Source organism: Pristis pectinata, chromosome 2, assembly GCF_009764475.1.
Source record: "Pristis pectinata isolate sPriPec2 chromosome 2, sPriPec2.1.pri, whole genome shotgun sequence".
NCBI lineage: Eukaryota > Metazoa > Chordata > Chondrichthyes > Rhinopristiformes > Pristidae > Pristis > Pristis pectinata.
This window is the reverse complement of record NC_067406.1, coordinates 63772831-63789068: the sequence shown is the minus strand read 5'-3', so window position 1 is coordinate 63789068 and position 16238 is coordinate 63772831. Positions and strand designations below refer to the sequence as shown.

The 16238-nt window shown below is 42.3% G+C and overlaps 1 protein-coding gene across 4 annotated transcripts in view; it reads right to left on the bottom strand.

The window, feature by feature from the left end:
* LOC127580258 (tyrosine-protein kinase Tec-like) overlaps positions 1 to 6989 on the bottom strand; it is a 116872-nt gene extending 109883 nt beyond the window's left edge. The window contains exon 1 of one of the 4 annotated variants that reach the window (XM_052033438.1): positions 6715 to 6989. The gene's annotated coding sequence lies outside the window, so the exon portion shown is untranslated. Of the gene's footprint in view, positions 1 to 6302; positions 6472 to 6504; positions 6689 to 6714 lie in introns of those variants that run through there. The other 3 variants (XM_052033428.1, XM_052033458.1, XM_052033419.1) reach the window with 3 other exon arrangements.
* Positions 6990 to 16238: the final 9249 nt, after the last annotated feature.

Below are 16238 nucleotides of genomic sequence, written 5' to 3'. Positions count from 1 at the left end.
AACCTTTAGCATTGTCATGGACAAGAATAGGAGCAAAGAGGACAGGAAGATATTTAATTGGGGAAGGGCAAATTATGAGGCTATAAGGCTAGAACTTGGGAGTGTAAATTGGGATGACACTTTTGAAGGGAAATATACTATGGAGATGTAGTCGTTGTTCAGGGATCTCTTGCAGGACGTTAGGGATAAATTTGTCCCGGTGAGGCAGAGAAAGAATGGCAGGGTGAAGGAACCATGGGTGACAAGAGAGGTGGAACAACTAGTTAGGAGGAAGAAGGCAGAATACATAAGGTGTAGGCAGCAAGGATCAGACAGGGCTCAGGAGGAATATAGGGCAGCAAGGAAGGAACTTAAGAAGGGGCTGAGGAGAGCAAGAAGGGGACATGAAAAGGCCTTCGCGAGTAGGGTTAAGGAAAATCCCAAGGCTTTTCTCACGTACGTGAAGAGCAGAAGGATGACAAGAGGAAAGGTAGGACCGATTAGATACAAAGGTGGGAGGATGTGCCTGAAAGCTGTGGAAGTGGGTGAGGTTCTCAATGAATACTTCTCTTCAGTATTCACCAAGGAGAGGGGCCTTGATGACACAGAGGACAGTGTTGGTAAGATGAATGTTCTAGAGCATGTAGATATCAAGAGAGAGGATGTGTTGGAGCTGTTAGAAAATATTAGGACAGATAAGTCCCCGGGGCCTGACAGGATATTTCCCAAGCTGCTCCGCGAGGTGAGGGGGGAGATTGCTGAACCGTTGGCTAGGATCTTTGAGTCCTCGTTGTCCACGGGAATGGTACCGGAGGATTGGATGGTGGCAAATGTTGTCCCCTTATTCAAAAAAGGTAGTAGGGATAGTCCAGGGAATTACAGACCAGTGAGCCTTACATCTGTGGTGGGCAAGCTGTTGGAAAGGATTCTTAGAGATAGGATCTATGAGCATTTAGAGAATCATGGACTGATTAGGGACAGCCAGCATGGATTTGTGAAGGGAAGATCATGTCTCACAAGCCTGATAGGATTCTTTGAGGAAGTGACCAGGAAGATTGATGAGGGTAGTGTAGTAGATGTGGTCTACATGGATTTTAGTAAGGCATTTGACAAAGTTCCACACAGTAAGCTTCTGCAGAAGGTCAGAGGGCATGGGATCCAGGGATGCTTAGGTGAGTGGATTCAGAATTGCCTTCCCTGTAGAAAGCAGAGGGTTGTGGTGGAGGGGGTGCATTCAGATTGGAGGGCTGTGACTAGTGGTGTCCCACAAGGGTCGATTCTGGAACCTCTACTTTTCATGATATTTATTAATGACTTGGATGAGGGGGTAGAAGAGTGGGTTGGCAAGTTTGCAGATGACACAAAGGTCGGAGGTGTTGCGGATAGTGTGGAGGGCTGTAGGAGATTGCAGAGGGATATTGATAGGATGCAGAGCTGGGCTGACAAGTGGCAGATGGAGTTCAATCCGGAGAAGTGCGAGATGGTACACTTTGGAAGGACAAACTCCAAAGCGGAATACAAGGTTAATGGCAGGATTCTGGGTAGTGTGAAGGAGCAGAGGGATCTGGGGGTTCATATCCAAAATCACTGAAAGTTGCCTCGCAGGTGGATAGGGTAGTTAAGAAAGCTTATGGGATGTTAGCTTTCATAAGTCGGGGAATCGAGTTTAAGAGCCACGAGGTAATGATGCAGCTCTATAAAACTCTGGTTAGACCACACTTAAGAGTACTGTGTCCAGTTCTGGTCGCCTCATTATAGGAAGGATGTGGAAGCGTTGGAAAGGGTGCAGAGGAGATTTACCAGAATGCTGCCTGGTTTGGAGTGTATGGATTATGAGGAGAGACTAAGGGAGCTAGGGCTTTACTCTTTGGAGAGGAGGAGGATGAGGGAAGACATGATAGAGGTGTACAAAATATTAAGAGGAATAGATAGACAGCCAGCACCTCTTTCCCAGGGCACCAATGCTCAATACAAGAGGGCATGGCTTTAAAGTAATGGGTGGGAGGTTCAAGGGAGATATCGGAGGGAGGTTTTTCATGCAGAGAGTGGTTGGTGCATGGAATGCACTGCCTGGGGTAGTGGTGGAGGCAGGTACACTGGTCAAGTTCAAGAGATTGTTAGATAAGCATATGGAGGAATTTAAAATAGGGGGATATGAGGGAGGAAGGGGTTAGATAGTCTTAAGCGAGGTTTAAAGGTCGGTACAACATGGTGGGCCAAAGGGCCTGTATTGTGCTGTATCATTCTATGGTTCTATGAGGGACATGGGTAGGGTGGATGCACACAGTATTTTTCCCCCAAGAAAAGGGAATCAAAAACTAGAGGGCATAGGTTTAAGGTGAGAGAGAAAAGATTTAAAAGGGACCCAAGGACTAACTTCTTCACACTGAGAATGGTGCGTATATGCAATGAGCTGCCAGAGGAAGTGGTTGGGGCAAGTACAACAACATTTAAAAGACACTTGGACCGGTAGGTGGATAGGAAAGGTTTAGAGAGATATGGGCCAAACGCAAGCAAATAGGACTAGCTTAGATAGACATCTTGGTCGGTATGAATGAGTTGGGCTGAAGGGCCTGTTTCCATGCTGTATTATTCTATGACTGAGTATAGATGTCTACCCATATATGATCTCACATTTGCATGAAACATTATTTGCCATTATTTTAAATATTTGCATATCTTGTCTAACATCCCATAAGGAGCTGCATTTGTTGATTCTGCCATCATTTCTGGTAAGTCATAATTTCAACATGTGCCCAATTTACATCAATGTTATGAATATATTTACATAAATTGTAAATTGTGAAGTAATAGTAGTCCCAACACTGCACTCTGAAAAATCCAATTCAGTATTTTTGCCATTCTGATGCAATATCTCCAATTAATACAAGTTGTTTTTGATACAGTACAGCACAGCACAGCACAGGAACAGGCCCTTGGGCCCACGATGTTATGCTGAACTAATCATTGGTATTGGTTTATTCTTGGAGAGAAAACAACTCATGTTTGTCCAACTTCTCCATATAACACATGCCCTCTAATCCAGGCAGCATCCTGGTAAACCTCTTCTGCACCCTCTCCATAGTCATCACAGCCTTTCTATTATGAGGCAACCAGAATTGAATGCAATACTCCAGGTGCAGCCTAACCAGAGTTTTATAAAGCTGCAACATAATTTCCTGACTCTTGAGCTCAATGCCTCAACTAATAAAGGCAAGCATGCCATATGCCTTCTTTACCACTCCATCAATCTGTGCAGGCACCTTCAGGGAGCTATGGACCCCAAGATCTCTCTGTATATCAACACTGTTAAGGGTCTTGCCATTAACAGTGTACTATCTCTTTACATTTGACCTTCAAGCCAGTTTTCATTTATCCATTCCTAGTATTTACAGTGAATCCCAAAGCTTTGTCTTTGATTTATAGATAAAACATATAAGACTAGTATTTCATCAAAATGCCCTTAGAAAGTGTTGGCGACGCACCATTCCTGTGAAACATTAACAATAGCATTTTCAAAATTAAGGTGTGGTTTATTTGTCTGGTCCTCACTTGCTCCACCACATTATTCCTGTGGCTGCACTTATTTTTTCTCTCAGTCCTGGAAATCCAGATATCCAATAGCCCTTGCTGCTAGAATTGACCCACTAAGCAGAATTGTCTACAGTGACTAAACCTCGAGTGACAGATTCTGAATTCATGCCCCTACACCTTTTTAACAATTTAAATGACTTTTGTAATCAGAGTAATTTAGAAACATTTGAAATAGGATTTAATTTTTTTTTAATTACTTGACAATACAATTAAGTGATATACAATAAAAATATATAGAAAAAAACTTAAAAACTTAGCTGTACTTAACTTTTCAATCCAGAGCAGAGTTTAGTAATGAAATGCAAGTAAGGTATGTCAGCTTCCAACATCTGACTCAATTCTGATTTCCACATTGCAATGCACAGGCATTGAAGTCAAGAATGAGAAGATCCTCACTCTATATCAAGCTGTTGACTTTCAAAGGAATGTTCTGCTAGCTAGTCAGTTAATCCAGCTTTACATCTCTCTTCAAGTTACACCAAAAAACACCTTTAAATTTAGAATGTTTTTGCCATCTGCCAGTTTATTCTGAAACCTATTTTAAGCAGTGATCATCTATAAATAAAATAATTCCAGACAATGGTCCTTTTTTTCCCTATTTGAACATACACAATGAAGTGCAAGGTAGAGCATTCCACAAATGATTTCACTACTGATTCAAGAAGACTAATTATGGAGTGTTAACAACATCCTTATTTTTTCCATCTAATTTAGCACTGGACAATGCAGAGGTTGCCAACTCTTCTACCCAGCCCCCAATGTAAAGCATTTTAGCCTTACTCATATTGAACTTTAACTGCTATTGTTCCACACCATTATAATTTTATTTAGTCCATTATTTATTTGTTTTTTAATATGTGTATATATATATATATATATATATATATATATATATATGTACATATACACACACACACACATTAGATTACACCTTCAGGCTCCACTGTTCCTTGTGTTATAATGACAAATTTGCATTGAATTCCAAGTCATTGTAATATTAGTGTTAATTCTTTGGGACCCACTAATCATCACTTCCACGCCATGATATCACTTCTGTCAAGCAAACGGTGCTGCTTTCTTTCTTTCAACCAATTATGTTTCCTTTTACAGTCATTACCTTGAAATCCAACTATTAAGTCACTTTTCATAAAGAATCTGGTCAAAGGTTTCCTCAAAGTCAGGATGTCACAAGACTTGCTATTTTAAATGTCACTTCCTTAAAAACGTCAATGATCACAGGAGCAACAGCCAGTAGTGTGCTGTACATAGCTTGGAAACTGAGATATTTGTAAACAGTAACTGACTTCAGAGCTGCTTTTTTACACTTATTAACTTGTTAGCATTTTTTCAGCTCAGGAACATTGCTTTGCAATAGCTTTGCCAGCGTTCTCACATGTCTGTTACTTCCCCCACCTAGCCTGCATGCAATGCTCATGTGGCAAAAAAATTGTTAGTATTTGCTAAAAGGCCACAAAAGTAAAAAGAAAACATATTCATTCTAATAACCTTTAATATTTTAATGGGATACCAGTCCTAATCCCCTCCTCCCCCCCACCCCACCCCTGATCCCCTCCTCCCCCGACCCCTAATCCCCTCTTCCCCACCCCTAATCCCTTCCTCCCCCCCCCCTCAGTTTTTAAATACTACAGTTCTAGGGGAGAAAAAAGATTTGATTGGAACTGAAATATTATTTGCTATCTGACCAACTTTTTTTATTTTAGCGGGAAAATTTGGGACATTTTTAAAATTAACAGAAATTCTCAATCTTCGCTTTTAGCATTTTCAAGTTGTGTGGATTACAAAATGATTTATAGATCTTGTTTCATAGACAGATTTCTAATTCCAATCTGATAAAGGGAGGATGAGAAACCAGTAACTGGGGATCAATCATTTTGACATTACATTGGTAAAGTTACTGAAATTGGAGAGTGAGCACTTGGCCATGCAAAATTTAACGGCAGAGTTAGTGTAGATCTGCGGTAATTACGAATGAACCTGGATGATTTTTTGAAATCACTAACAGTGGATTCTGTGATGGCCTCACATACAGGTACATTAGCACACATACATTACACTGATCAATAGCCTTTGGTTGTCAGGTAAGAACTACGTGTTTTTTTTCCAAATACATTCTCTTGTTAGGCTCTGATAATAGGTGTCAGTTTGAAACAGAAAATACTGGAAAAACAGGATCCATGAACAGCGCAAAAGTACAGCAGTCTGAGTAGTCATTGAAGTCCCACCAATTGTGCAAATGCCTTCGAGTTACAGTGGAGAGGCCATTTCTGATAGTAGCGTGTACAACTCTCGCAAATTCCCCCTTATTACCATACAAAATAAGATCATTTATCTCATTTGTGAAATGGCATTTTGTAACAAAGAAAATGAAACAAAGTCAAAGCACTCAAAAAGCCCGGACGCTGTTATCAGCACTCTCTGTACATAAACGCCGTACCAGTACCTCCTTATCAATTTAGAGTGAAACTTTTCCTGTAATTCGGACTCCAGTACACACTCTACTTGAAACACCCCAAAAAACTAGCCGCCAAAGTTTTTCCCCCAGAAAAATAATGTCAAATCGCATCAAAGCGACAACTTTTAAAACGAGACTAAGTTCACTTCCTGCGTCTCAGCACGCACACTAATTCGCTATCCACGATTTAACTTCACGCTCTCATATTACAATTCATTTCTACCAATAATATATTGTTTGCAAAAGAAATACGCACTTTATTTTTCTCAGACCGGTGTAGCTTCAGAGGGACCGGCTCAGACTCGCCAATGTTCACAGACCTTTGCCCCTTGAGCACCAAGTAGCTGCGGGCTCCCTGAGTGTACGAGAACGCGCGCGCGCACCCGCACGGTTTCCAAACTCCCCCCCCCCGCGCGCGCGCGCTTCACCGGCGTGCGGGAATTCTGGAGCGCGCGCACTTTGCAGGTGTTCGAGAATTCCTGTGGGCGCGGGGGCGCGCTCGCCTCAGGTGTGCGAAGAATCCACCAGCGGACGCCCGCCGTTGGCTTCCCTTTGCTGGGATCTGTTTGCCGCTCCGAGGACCGAGAGTTGCCGCTCCGCTTTCTGCCTTGAGGGATCGGACACTTGACTTCCCCCAGTCTATTACCGCGCGTGTTTCAGAGCATTACCTAAAGCCGCAAAAACACGATAAAGCAGAGCACGCTGGGACAGACTATTCTTGGAAGGGTCAGAAATGAAAACAGAAGTTCGACCATTTCTAGTTAAAAATCGAATTCTTTCATAGAAATCGGCCTAATTCAATACGTAAACGAAAATGTACGAGTGATAAAGCTGTAGAGTATTGCTCAAATTTCCTCATATAGGACTGGTGGGATCAAATATGCCATGTGAGACGATTGAAATCACCAAGTATTGCATTTTAGGCCGGCGATTCTCAGTGTCAGCAGTTATTCCAAATACTAATGCAATCCTGTGAGTGGTTCATTAATAGTGTACTCACGTTCTGTGGCAGGGCAGTGCTGGAGCTGTTTTGGATTGTTGCGTGTAAGCCTCGGCATTTTTTTCATTTTGAGAATGTTTCTTTCATATTCAAAATTTAAACTTTTTAATTTCTCATCTAACTGCAGGAAAAGAATAATCTTTGTCTTCTTCCCTCCCTTTGTAGCTCAAGCTACGTTGCTTTTTCCTACTTTCAATGGATGGCTTGGATGGCTGCCTTTGAACTGGAGAGCAAGAAAGGTGATGAATGGGCTGGGGATATATTCCTAACAGACTGACAACTGAAATGGCCTGGTTCCCATCCCCCAGTGGCCTCAGCTTCTTATTGCTGAAAGGTGCCCACAACAGAAGAAAACAACATGAGATTCCATAAACATCCAGAGTAATAATGATATCTTTATTAGTCACATGTACATCAAAACACACAGTGAAATACATCTTTTGCGTAGAGTGTTCTGGGAGCAGCCCGCAAATGTCGCCACTCTTTCGGCGCCAACATAGCCTGCCCACAACTTCCTAACCCACATGTCTTTGGAATGTGGGAGGAAACCGGAGCACCCAAAGGAAATCTTTTCAAAAATCTGTAAATACAACAATTTAAATCATATGTATGAACAATATCTTCTTTATTTTTTCTCTAATGTTGTACTCTACAGCCCGCTGACTCTTCGGGGGCCTATAGTACAATCCAATCAAAGTAATCGCCCCCTTCTTATTTCTCAGTTCCACCCAGATAGCTCCATTGGACTATCCCCCAGCAATATTCTCTCTGAGTACTGCTGTGATGTTTTCTCTAATCAAAAATGCAATTCCCCCTCCTCTATTCTTCCTATAGCATCTATAACCCAGAACACTGAGCTGCCTGTCCTGTCCCTCCCTCTGGAATAGCTATAATATGTTCCATGTACCCATACGTGTCCTGAGTTCATCTGCCTTACCTGTCAGGTCTCTTGCATTGAAATAAATGCAGTTTAATCCATCAGTGTTCCTGAGCTCCATGCCAAGCTCCTGCTTATCCTCTCTATTGAATATGCTCTCTTTAACTTCTATATTTGCCCCAACCTTCTCATCTGCCTATTCTTGAGGAGAACATAATCAAATTGTCCACAAATCCTATTCACACAGAGGTTAAGGATTCCTTTGGGTCTTATGCACAGAGACATTATGAATGCAGAAAATTTCCACCATCACACGGACAATGTAGTGGAAAGAAACTTATCTCTTGATGCCTAGATGGAGTTTTCTTTGAAGTTGGTTCTTTTGTTGTGGTATCAATTTGGTTTCCAAACCCAGCTGATAAAATATCACATATTGCATTTGCTCAATATATTTAAATACTTACATGGGCTGATGATGATGAAGATTTAAATGAAGGCAATAAACCTAAAATGTTTTTGTCTCATAAATGCAAATTTGAGAAATCAGCATTTAGTCAGGGCACTGGTGGAAAAAATCCCTGCCTTCAATAAGTTTCAATGGATAAGTTTCAATGAACACTTGCAAAACAGAAAGTTTAGATTTTGTGGGTTAAATTAAGCTATGTACCTTTTGTTTCTTAGGCACCAAAGAGTACTCAAAACTGGGGTTTAAGATGCATTTGGAAGTCCATCCTGGTAAAGAAGTGCACAAAATGGCCATGAGATGATGTAAATATTATTTAATGCTGATCTGAAGCCTCTATTGCCAAATCCTAATGAAACCTATAAACAATGTTAAATGGTATGAAGGATGACCCACAAGCACTATTTAAATTAATTGAATTTACTCCCAGGATTTTCTGGCTGCTGATGCGATTGTATATATTTTTGGAGATTTTCCATGTTTGGATAAAGCTTGAATCGTCCATAGGGAATGGTCTTGGTGATTTGCTAGACAAGTAATTGTCATTTAAAGTACTTTGCTGAAAGAAGTTTCTTCCAGAGACAGGTGGACTGGAAGGATTAAATGATGCTATCCAGAGCAGTACAAATTGCCAGGAGAGGAAAGAGGAGGAAGAGATGCAAGACAAAGGGACCATAACAGTTAATATGGGAGATTTTTTTATAAGTCATCTGTGATTCATAAAAGAGATCATGATTGAAATCTGTCGTTTGCTGCACCACAACTACTACATCAAACCAGGGCAAGGACAACATGGCCCAATATTTTCTGGGTTGATGCAGGAGATGTAAACCACATCTCCTAGTTTGTAATACACTTCTGTGTAAGGGAAATTACTTATGTTCTCCATACAGAAAGAAAATATTTCATCTCAGTCCCTTTTGCAGAAACGAGCAGGATGACTGAGCACAAAGATTTTCATGGAATGTGGCTTTTCCCATCATACAATGTGACATTAACAGCACCATTAAAAGAATTCAATCTCCTCATTGCACAACTGTCATGTGACAACAAGCAGTGCATTATTCAGCTGAATATTGTCATCCTGGCGACAGTCATGATTCTTTTTTTCCTCTGACAGTCCTCTATTCCACCCATATACAAACCTCCAAGGTGAGTCAAAGGCTGAACACTGGATGGTGGGGCTTATTTCTCATGACATGACTCATGATCTTTCATTATGAGCACAAATGTTGACTTAAAGTTCCATTGTGATGCTCAAGAAATGCTTCCACTGCCAGAAGCATTCTGGAGGAAGCCTGTTGACCATTATCCACCCCTTTAGTGTTTCAGAATCAGGTTTATTATCACTGACTTATGTTGTGAAATTTGTTGTTATACAGCAGCAGTACAGTGCAAGACATAAAGACATAAAAATTACAATAAGTTGCAAAAATAAATAAGTAGTGCAAAAGAGGAATAATGAGGTAGTGTTCATGGACCATTCAGAAATCTGATGGTGGAGGAGAAGAAGCTGTCCCTAAAACATTGAGTATGGGTCTTCAGGCTCCTGTACCTCCTTCCTGATGGTAGTAACATGAAGAGGGCATGTCCCGGGTGGTGAGGGTCCTTAATAATGGATGCTGTCTTCTTGAGCCACTACCTCTTGAAGATGTCCTCGATGGCAGGGAGGGTTGTTCCCGTAATGGAGCTGGATGAGTCTACAAACCTCTGCAGCCTCTTTCGATCCTGCACGATGGAGCCTCCATACCAGGCAGTGATGCAACCAGTCAGAATGCTCTCCACCGTACATCTGCAGAAATTTGCAAGAGTCTTTAAGTGACATACCAAATCTTCTCAAACTCCTAATGAAGTAGAACCGCTGGCATGCCTTCTTCGTGATTGCATCAATGTGTTGGGCCCAAGATAGATCCTCTGAGATGCTGGTGCCCAGAAACTTGAAGCTGCTCACCCTTTCCACTGCTGACCCCTGAATGAAGACTTCCATGTCCCTTTAGCTTTACAAGTTTATGAGGTGCTTCTGCAGTGGCAGTAACGTGGCTCATGAATTCCTGTTGAGCTGCAATTCCAGAGGTTGTAGATTCCCTTGGAAGATGATCTCAAGCTGAGAGCTATCTTTAAGTTGCTGGTCTGTGACAGATTACTGCACTGCAACAAGGAGCACCATCTACTGGTCAGGCTGAGGCTACTGAAATTTCCTCATTGAAAAAGATTTTTTTATACCAAAATAAACTTTATTCATAATAAAAGACAAACTATATACAAAAATAAGACAGTTCAAACCTTTACATTCATGTACAGATCAATCGTTAGTGTTTTTTTAATAAAAAACCACAGCATCGATGCCACTCGTGTGGCTCCCTGGGGTGATACCCCATCCTGTATTTACAATATTTAAGGGGCTTCCTCACCTGAACCTGCCCCTCCCTCTCCAGTGGCAGAAGAACCCTAAACTGTTGTCCTTCCCCACCAAGCCCTTGCACTGGCTGCACCCAGCTTCAGTACTGGAATAGGCACACCATACTGTTCATTCGTGGATCCCAACGAGCAATTAATTTATGGTGCCACCACCGTAAATTTCAGAAGTGCCCAATGGGTAAGACCTCATGCTCCACTAAACAGTCTTTGTAAATTATTGTGAGTGCCATCTAGGTTAGAGACTGGGTCTGAGATTCAGGGCACTTCACAGATTTTAAATGTCCCTTTGTTTGTTTTGAGCCTAGAAGATCTTCAGATTATTGATAATCATGTATCAAATGTATTGCAGTTTCTTCAGGATAAGTTATAGAGGGACAAAGAGATCTTGGAATGCATGTCCACAGACATGCAGATAAGGTGGTTAAGAAGGCATACAAGATACTTCCCTTTCTGTTGAGGCATAGAATATAAGAGTAGGGAGATCACAGACCTGTACAGAATACTAGTTAGGTCACACATAGAGCATTCTATGTGTAATTCTAGTCACTGTGCTATCAGAAGGATGTAATAATACCGAGAAAGTGAACAGGAATCTTATGAGGAGGAAAAACACTATGACACTGGAGGAACTCAGCAGGCCAGGCAGCATCCGTGGATAAAAGCAGGCAGTCAACATTTTGGGTCAGAACCCTTCTTCAGGACTGAAGATAGAAAAAGGGGGAAGCCCAATATATAGGAGGGAAAAGCAGAGCAGTGACAGGTGGCCAAAATAGGGGAGGTGGGGTGGGCACAAGGTGGTAATAGGTAGGTGCAGGTAAGAGATAGTGATAGGCAAGTGCGGGGGAGGAGGGGAGAGCAGATCCACTGGGGGAATGGGTCAAAGGTAAGGAGAGAAAGGAAAAAGGGTAGAAAAGAAGAGATAGGCTAAGAAAGGGAAGAAAAGAAGAAGCATGGTGAGGGCGGTTACTTGAAGTGGGAGAATTCAATGTTCATCCCCCAGTGGATCTGCTCTCCCCTCCTCCCCTGCACCTGCCTATCATATCTCTCTCCTGCATCTATCTATGATCATCTTGTGCCCACCCCACTTCCCCTCTTTTGTCTTTCACTGCTCTGCTTTTCCCTCCTATATATTGGGCTTCCCCTTTTCCTGTCTTCAGCCCTGAAGGAGGGTCCTGACCCAGAACATTGACCACTTGCTTCTCTCCACGGATGCTGCCTGGCCTGCTGAGTTCCTCCAGCATCATAGTGTTTTTCATCTAGATTCCAGCATCTGCAGTCCTTTATTTCTCTAATCTTATGAGGATGTTGCCAGGGCTGGTAAATTACAGTTACAAGAAGAGACTGGCAGGGAAGGCACTACTTTCTTTGCAACAAAGGAGAGGCCCACACAGAATGAACAGGAAGGCCCTATTTACCTTAGCAGAGAGGTCAATATCATGTGACTTAGATTTAAGTTAGCAGTAGCAGCATTAGAGGGAAGTTGAAGAAAAACCTTTTCACCTATAGATTGGGAGGTTACTGACAGAAATAGTGGTGGAGGCAGAAACCCTCACCACATTTAAAATGTATCTGGTTGAGCAGACTTTCCTCCTGTTCTCTTCTTACCGCTCCCTTTCCTCTGCACTGTAAAATCTTTTTTTCCCTCTAAGTTTGCACAATTCTGAGAGAAGCTGATTGACTTGAAATGTTGACCGTTTCTCTCTACAGATGCAGTCTGACCTGCTCTTAGTCCACACAGTAATTGACCACATGCAGCAGTGAAATAAATGCCCAGATAATCTGTTTTCGTAATGTTATTTGAGGGAAAAAAATAGCAACAAGGACTAAACCAAGCCTCCTCCTTCTTCAGATATTGCCTCTTGGGAAAGCAGATGGAGTTTAACATTGCATCCAAAAGCAGCTTTTCTAACAGTGTAGTCCCAACGGAAGTTTTGACTGAGGCAAGATTGTCCATTCTCAGGAAAGTTTCCTTAACCTCTGGCCACTATGTCAAGGAGCCAGGGAGCAAAGAATTCCACAACGGTAGGATTGGGTTTTTTATGCATCCTCAAGCTCAGAGGTATTCTCAAATTGCTTATCTGTGACAGATTACTGCACTGCAGCAAGGAGCACCATCTACTGATCAGGCTGAGGCTACTGAAATTTTTCCATTGAGAAAAAAATGAGTGAATGGCAGCAAACCAGAAATTGTATTGGGCTGGAATAGGCATGCCATATGGTTGATTCGTGGTATGCCAACGAGCAATTAATTTGTGGTGCCATCATTGTAAACTTCAACAATGTCCAAGGGGTAAGATCTCATGCACCATTAAACAAGCTTTGCATTTTATTGTGAAGGAAAATGAGCCATCTGGGTTGAAGACTGGGTCAAGATTCAGGGCATTTCACAGATTTTAAATATTTTCTCTTTCTCTAACTGCCTTCAGTAATCAATAGATGGCTTTATCAATAGCTTATGCAATGGCAACACGGGCCTCGCCCTGTTAGAGATATTCCCTTTGACCAACCCATCCTTCTCCCACTGTCTCTGCAACTAAAACTAACTTGTTTTATCCCTCTTCCAGTTCTGACAAAGGGTCTCTGACCTGAAAAATTCTCTCTTTCCAAAGCTGCTGCATTACCTGCTGAGTGTTTTCTATTTGTGTATGTACCTCATGAAATTCAAGAAATTGCAGGCACCATTGGCAACTATGTGTCCTCCTTCAGAATGAAAAGGATCTCAGGATTGCTACCAGTACCATGTGCTAGTGAGGCAAGAAATAGGAAGATAGTGCAGTTTAACACATGGCTAAGGAGGTGGTGCAGCAGGAAGGGCTTCAGATTTTTGGATCATTGGGCTCTCTTCCAGGGCAGGTGGGACCTGTGCAAATGGGACATTTTGCACCTGAACTGGAGGAGGACCAATATCCTTGTAGGAAGGTTTGTAGGTGCTGCTCAGTGGGGTGAGGGGGTGGCAGGGCGGTGTTTAAACTTGTTGCAGGGGGTTGGGAATCAGAGTGGCAGGGCAGCAAGTGGAGTGCCTGTGGGGAAAGTAGATGTTAAGCCTGCAAGCAAAGACAGAAATTGACTGGTTGATGAGCATGGTGGGACTAATGTTCTGAAATGCAACTATTTCAATGCAAGGAGTATTATAGGTAAAGCAGATGAACTTAGAGCATGGGCCAGCACACGGAATTATTATGTTGTAGCCATTAGTGAGACTTGGTTGTAGGAGGGGCAGGACTGGCAGCTCAATGTTCTGGGGTTCCGATGTTTTAGACATGATAGAGAGGGAGGTATTAAAGGCGGAGGGGTGGCATTACTCAGCAGGGAAAATGTCACGGCAGTGCTCAGAGAGGACATACTGGAGGGCTCGTCTACTGAGGCAATATGGGTGGAATTGAGGAATAAGAAAGGGATGACCATATTAATGGGACTATATTATAGACCTCTCAATAGTCAGTGGTATTTAGAAGAACAAATTTGTAGAGTGATAGCAGACAGTTGCAAGAAAAATAAGGTTATGATAATAGGTGATTTTAACTTTCTACATATTGACTGGGACTCCCATATTGTAAAGGGATTGGATAGGATAGAGCCTGTCAAATGTGTTCAAGAAAGTTTCCTTAATTAATATGTAGAGGTCCCAACTAGAGAGCATGTGATACTGGATCTCCTCTTAGGGAACGAGACAGGACAGGTGACCGAAGTGTGTGTAGGGGAACACTTTGGACGTAGTGATCATTATTCCATTAGTTTCAAGATAATTATGGAGAAGGATAGGACTGGTCCTCGGGTTGACATTTGAAATTGGAATAAGGCCAATTTTGATGGCATCAGAAGGGATCTGGCAGGGGTGGATTGGGATAGGCTGTTTTCTGGCAAAGAGATGCATGGTAAGTGGGAGGCTTTCAGAAGTGTAATATTGAGAGTACAGAATCTGTATGTTCCTGTTAGAATGAAAAGCAAGGCTAACAGGTTTAGGGAACCTTGGTTATCTAAGGATATTGAGGCCCTGGTAAAGAAAAGGAAGGAGGCACATATCAGGTATAGGCAGTTAGGATCAAATGAGGTGCTTGAGGAATATAAGAAATTCAAGAGGACCAAATCAGGAGGGCAAAAAGAGGACATGGTTGCTCTGGCAGACAAGGTAAAAGAGAAACCCAAGGGTTTCTATAGCTATATTAAGGGAAAAAGGGTAGCAAGGAACAAAATTGGTCCTCTTGAAGATCAGCATGCTCATCTATGCATGGAACTGAAAGAGATGGGGGAGATCTTAAATGAATTTTTTGCATCAGTATTTACTCTGGAGACAGGCACAAAGACTATAGAACTGAGGCAAAATAGTAGTGAGGTCATGGACTGTATTTGATTATGAAAGAGGAGGTGCTGGCTGTCTTGAGGCAAATGAAGGTGGATAAATTCCCAGGGCATTCCCCGTGGACCTTGTGGGAGGCGAGTGCAGAAATTGCAGGGGCCCTGGCAGAGATACTTAAAATATCCTTAGCAACGGGTGAGGTGTCAGAGGACTGGAGGATAGCTTATGTTGTTCCATTGTTCAAGAAAGGCTCTAGGAATAAACCAAGAAATGAAAGGCCAGTGAGCCTGACATCAGTCGTGGGTAAATTATTGGAAGGTATTCTAAGGGACATGATATATGAGTATTTGGATAGACGGGGCCTGATTAGGGATAGTCAACATGGCTTTGTGCGTGGTAGGTCACGTCTAACCAATCTTAGAGATTTTCGAGGAGGTTACCAAGAAGGTCGATGAGGGAAAGGCAGTGGACGTTGTCTGCATGGACCTTAGCAAGGCCTTTGACAAAGTCCCACATGAGAGGCTGCTCCAGAAGGTTAACTCGCTTGGCATTCAGGATGAAGTAGCCAATTGGATTCAAAATTGGCTAGCAGGAGAAGCTAGAGAGTGGTAGTAGATGGTTGTCTCTCTGACTGGAGGCCTGTGACTAGTGGTGTGCCGCAGGGATCGGTGCTAGGTCTGTTGTTGTTTATCATCTATATTAATGATTTAGATGATAATGTGGTAAACTGGATCAGCAAATTTGGGGATGACACCAAGATTAGGGCATAGTGGACAGTGAGGAAGGCTATCAAAGCTAACAGCGTATTCTTGACCAGCTAGAAAAATGGGCTGAAAAATGGCAGATGGAATTTAATACAGACAAGTGTGAGGTGTTGCACTTTTGGAGGACAAACCAGGGTAAGACTTACACAATGAATGGTAGGGCTCTGAGGTGTGTGGTAGAACAAAGGGACCTGGGAATACAGATCCATAGTTCCTTGAAAGTGGCATCAGGTAGATAGGGTCGTAAAGAGAGCTTTTGGCACCTTGGCCTTCATAAATCAGGGCATTGAGTACAGAAGTTGGGATGTTATTGTTGAAGTTGTACAAGACATTGGTGAGGCCAAATTTAGAGTATTATGTGCAGTTCTGGTCA